At 42.1% G+C, this 5697-nt stretch overlaps 1 long non-coding RNA gene across 1 annotated transcript; it reads left to right on the forward strand.

Moving 5' to 3' along the window:
• The first annotated feature begins 140 nt into the window (after window positions 1-140).
• On the forward strand, window positions 141-5502 carry LOC109527699 (uncharacterized). Its single transcript, XR_002170572.1, has 3 exons — window positions 141-1480; window positions 2633-2805; window positions 4747-5502. It is a non-coding gene; the product is annotated as an uncharacterized LOC109527699 (long non-coding RNA).
• Window positions 5503-5697: the final 195 nt, after the last annotated feature.

The following is a 5697-nucleotide window of genomic DNA, read 5'->3' on the forward strand; positions in this document are numbered from 1 at the left end:
AAACAACAACAGAAGATCTGGGCATTGTGATGAAAACGTATTTTTCATCAGAATTTTGTTGACGATATCGTGGCTTTTTATGCATATGAGGAACCAAGCAATTCTGATAGCAAATACGCATACCAGATTAAACTGATATACAGTACAAAAACTAAAAAAATAAAAAACAAATCAAGTTACATTCACATGTCCGCTACTCTGTTGGCCTGGCATTGAACATAATCTGTAGTCTTGGATCTGCACAGGTGGGCTGATGAAGGGGAGGAAGTCGCACATGTGAGTAGCTGGAGCAGAAGGGAAGGCAAAAGGCGGGCATATGCTCTCCCCTCTGTGGCCTGGCCTTCCTGTCGCCTCACAGGACAATACGGCACGGGCGGGAGAAAAAAAAAAGGCGGGGGGGGCAGACTAGGTACGAAACCTGCTCTGTGGTGGCGTTCACGAACACCATCGCTCCATTTTAATCTGGGTTTACCCGACGCTATTTTCAGAGGCGGTCCCGTGACTGTGGCGGCAGAAAGCGGGTGAAAAAAGAAGACAAGGTGAAAGGCCAAAATTGGCTGTCATAAGTCTCGTGAGAGAGGCTGAATTTATCCCGGTCGTCTCGCAGCGTTGAACAGTCACATCTCATCTTTCAACCCGGAACTCGCACAGTGACGCTGGATAGATAACATACTAGTGTAGTTGGTGAGATTTCCCTCCAAGCAAACCTTGAGTTGAGTACAATACAGTACCTTGTGGTGAAAAAAAAGCATATGTCACATTTCATTTTATTTCTGGGCTACGAATGACTGCAGTGAAAGAGATTCAGTACTAGAACTGTAAAGCATACCATCCAACTCTATCATCCAGGAAAAGACATCTAAAAGGGTCCGTTTTAGGACATTCTTTATTCCTTTCCCTGCGCCCATTTCTGGATAAATATTCAAAAACAACAGAGTGGATAAAACAATAACATGAAGAACATCAACGTTTTTTTTGAAGAACGATTTAAAATTTGTTTTCAAAGTAAAACGTAAAAGTGGGATTGGTTGAAGGGAGTAGCAAACCCTGAGTCTTAAAGTCTTGTAAATTAGGAGCTAGCTTGGGTTAGATAACTGGTTAAAACATGATTAGGGCTAGGTTAGGCGGGTTTAGGGGAGGTTAAATTATGAGGTACCGTCATGGTATTTTTAGGTTATGTTTAGACGCAATACAATCAGTCCTCTGCAGTCTGAGAGATGGACGACTCGAGGGCGACGTGCTCCGTGAGCATGTGGACGGCGCCCTCTACTGGACACACACAAAAACACACACACACCAAAAACTGGGGCCTTTTGCTTGAAGAAGACAAGTGAAAATTGAAATCGAGGAGATGTGTCACCGATAATGCGCTGTTGTCACAGTCCTTTATTTTGGCTCCTATCCCACCGCGGCAGACTGGCCGGCTTTATAATCCTCAGGGTGAACAAAAAATGGATTTGGTCGGCGTAAACAACACTTGGTAAGCTGCTTCACAGACCAGCATGCTACCATGCAAACTCGGTTTAAATCTCTCGTGTCGTGCGAACAAAAGGCAGCAGAAGCTCTCTCAAATATCAGTTAGCGCTTAGCGGCGTCATCTGGCTCGAAAAGCTCACACTCTTCTATCGAGTATACGTCACTCAAAAGTTGGACGCGATCTGACAAAATTCTTCGTTACCCATCTGCCTAGTGTACAGGTGCTTGTCAATAAAATTTAAATATTTTGAAAAAGTTGATTTATTTCAGTAACACTATTCAAAACGTGAAACTTGAACGAATGAAAAAAAAATCTCTCTCTCAGGAAATTAGAATAGTAGTTCAGACTATCCATATGATTTTCACAATATTCAATTGTTTTGAGATAGGGAACTTGGGGGTTGTCTTAGTTTTCAGATCGACTGTGATTATCAAAATTAAAATGAATAAACACTTGAAATGTATCCATCTGTGTGGAATGAAGGTATGCATGACACAAGTTTCACTTTTGGAACAGTACGACTGAAATAAATCAACTTTTCCATGGTATTCACATTTTTTGATGAGCACCTGTACATGTTCAAATTGAGGTGCAATCAAACCAAGTTTTTATTTTATTTTTTTACCATTTCTCCAAGATTCCAAACTTTCAATTTCCTCAATTCAAATCAGACTATAGGTTTCAGCAGTGCTTCAATGCACTTACTCACCAGTTGTTTCTTCAAACAAGTCCAGGAAAAAGGTTGTGGGTGGTGGGCAGATTGATGAATCAATCATGTACAAACTACACTGATCTTTCCAGCTTGAAAATATTAATGTGTTGAAAGATCTTGTTGAGAGGCCAGATTCCACACACTATTCCTTCCACAGATCTCCCATCACACCTGACTTGAGGCAACTTTATTTTTGTCGTCTCTACTCGGGATAGACATATTTACCATATTTCCTACTGCAAACCTAATTTACCATCAGGAGCTGAATCACACTCTCCTCCCCAACAAAATTAATTGGGTTGCTGCTACCCAGCCAATTTTTTTGCGTGTTATACAAGCAAAAGGCAACAGAACTTCTCCGTCAGCACCGACCGAGGTCAGAGTTAAAACATCAGTTAGCCCGGCTCTAAAAGGTGACATTTTGCTCCCCTCCATAATTTCAGAGGCTGCCGGAATGTTTCCTGGCACGGCTCTCCTCCCCGCCTCCGCTGCGTCTCCAGAGGCTCCGGACAACAGACGGGTCACAGCGAAGCCACATTTCAAATCCGGTGTGCAGATGGACACCAGTGGCGGTGATGCTAAATCCTGCGCCACTTGGCAACACGGCGGCAGTAAGGTAAGGGAAGCGATGCATCATCATCATCTTCATCACCATTGTGGGCCCGGTGTGAATCACACGTTTGAGGTTTAGCTTGGCTAGCCGAGCTACCAAGTAACAGCGGTTTAGTGAATTGGGCGTACCCGTTTTGGTAAACATAGACAAATGGAAGTCAAAGAATGTACCATACATGGGTAGAAAAATAGGAAGTGGAAAGCTATCACCTGAGTGAAAGGAGGCCATACGGTGATGGTTATGTTCGGGTGAGGATTAGTACTTTGGGCAGTGGCGGTTCTAGATCAGTTTCACTGAGGGGGCCGGGCTGGGGCCGGGGGTTTTGATGGAGGGGCACATTCAACCCAGGGCTAAAAAGACAGATTCGAAATATTATTTGACTTTTTATTTCATCAAACTTTGAAAGCAATGTAGTCATAACATTACAGTGATGAGAAAAAAACAGTATTAGGAGGGCTAAAATATCTGCGAGCGTAACAATACGCCTAGTCCATCTGTTGAGAATATTCTAGCCAGGGGTGGATATTGTACCAGCCTGCCTTGAAGCTCCTTCTCCTGTCCCCCATCAGGGTCCTGGGAAACTGTTTTAGCTCTGGCTGCATTGGCGGGTCCTCTTTACATCGACTGATGTCTGTGGACAAAGACAAACCAAATAAATGTAAACACAAGTTCTGCATGGACACAGCATATACACTAACCCGGTACACTTAGATTGCTGAGGCTCTCAGACATATACAAGTGTCTAAAATGTATTGATTGATGCTATTTATTAATTGGATGAATTAGTTTTTATTGTATTCAATAAATATAAATTAATACATTCTCAAGCCTGACCAGGGACTAAAATTGCAAATACACTGAAGCTAAATGTTTTACATGCATAGAATTATCCAAATTTTAGAAGGCAATGTCTTATATATTGTTCCTGTTAAATAAAAATTAAAATAAAAAGGGATACTAAAAAAAGTTACACACACACACACACACACGCACACACACACACACACACACACACACACACAGAACAGGATAGTGTTATTTTCAGCATCACATACCTGATGGTCCAGTGCTTGTGGAAGCGCAAATATCCTCTGTCTGTGTCTCACACTCCCCTTCTATTGCAGTCTCATCTTCCTAATTCTCAGGATCTGCATTTGTATCCCTTTCCTGCTCTGAGTCCTCGCTCTGAAAATAAATGAATCCTCTGACCTCTGACTCTCCCTCTCTGGTGCTTTCAACTTGCTCCTCTTCAAATCTCTCACCACTATCATCATCTGACTCTCTCTCTGTGTCTGGATAAATGTGTTTCTTTTTCATATAGAAATATGATGTAATGTCAGTTTTTCTTTTCATTTTTAACGTTAAATGTTTAAGTGAAGAGGAATTAGACTTAAAAATGCTACTGTTGGGGGCTTGTTTCGTTTTGTGATTTTACATTGAAAATATAAATCATGTCGAAAATAGCACTCGTGTGGTGGTAATCTGCTTCTCTGCGGACTGCTTCTCATTTTCCCGCTCAATTTGAAGTGGTGCAGCACACTAAAGGGTCCGACTAGAATGTTAAGCCACGCACTTTGGTTCCACCTTTCGTGTCTGCAACTCTGCGCCACTGCGTAATCTACGTTCGGAGGGGGGGCCACAGGGGGGGCCAGAATCAGTGCTACAGGGGCACTGGCCCCCGTTGGCCCCCCCCCAGAACCGCCACTGACTTTGGGTTAAGGTACAGTTGGTGTTTGGCTTTTAGGGTGATGCTAGGGTTGGGGTTTGAGCTTTGGGGCTAGGGTATGGTTCCGTTAGAGTTAGGGGTTAGTGAAATAAGGGTTAGTGTTGAGGTTCGGGGTAGGTTTTAGTGCTGAAGGGGTACAATGTCGGGGTGAAGGCTGGGCTCTTGAATGAATCTTCAGTGACGTCAAAGCTACTTTTCCCCTTTTCCAAATATCGCAGGTTTTTCCACCTGCCTGATGCCACAGGAGACCCGATGCGTGCGTTAACATGATTGCAACAAAAAATAATGTATCCATCTTCGTGCATCACAATGTAAAAAATAGACATGAATTCATTAATTGAATACCTTCATCTTGATAATTTTATCAACCATAATATTATATCACTACCTATTGATTTTAGCATGATGTATTCTCATTGTCATCATTATTTCTCGTAATGTTTTAAGCCTAATCAAAATTATTTATCATATCATCAAGGTTCATAGTCTCAACATAACGAGAAACCATACAAGTGGAACCAAACAAAAGGACTACAAATCCCTGCAGTCAAAACCGGAAGCAAAACGCCGGCTCGACTAACTCTCGCATAACGCAAAATCATTATTCAAACTTTCCAATGCAGCTGGACAACCATGATGTGGCAACACTGCAACAAAAAGGAACGAACCATGGACACTACTACAATTACAAGTCTCAACTTTATCAGTTTTGCCCAAGTTGTGTAAACGCGACTCCAGCAAGTGTTTGCACTGCCGCTTGCAAACAGCGATTAACGTTAAGCGATGCAGACAAACAAAGCAAGCAAGCACGATTGAATCTAAAAGATAATTCGACAGATCTGACAAAGAAAAGCGGACATAACAAAGGGATTTTACCATTGGGGTTATGCTGGTGACGAAGTGAGTGATTTCCTACTGAACCAAACTGCGATACCTTTTTTTTTCTATACGTCAAGCGAGTCACCTGTCAGTGGCAGCCCCGCCCCATTTTAAAGCCCCAGGTAAATCCAACGGGTTTATTATTGTGCTTTTGCCGAAAAGCACAAATGTCCAAAATCCAATTTGATCATAATGGTAAATGGAGTGCACTTTTATAGTGTTTATATATATATATATATATATATATATATATATACACACACACGTCAGGAATAATATTTGCGTTGTCC

The sequence above is a fragment of the Hippocampus comes genome, unplaced genomic scaffold (assembly GCF_001891065.2).
Source record: "Hippocampus comes isolate QL1 unplaced genomic scaffold, H_comes_QL1_v1.1 scaffold326, whole genome shotgun sequence".
Classification (NCBI taxonomy): Eukaryota; Metazoa; Chordata; class Actinopteri; order Syngnathiformes; family Syngnathidae; genus Hippocampus; species Hippocampus comes.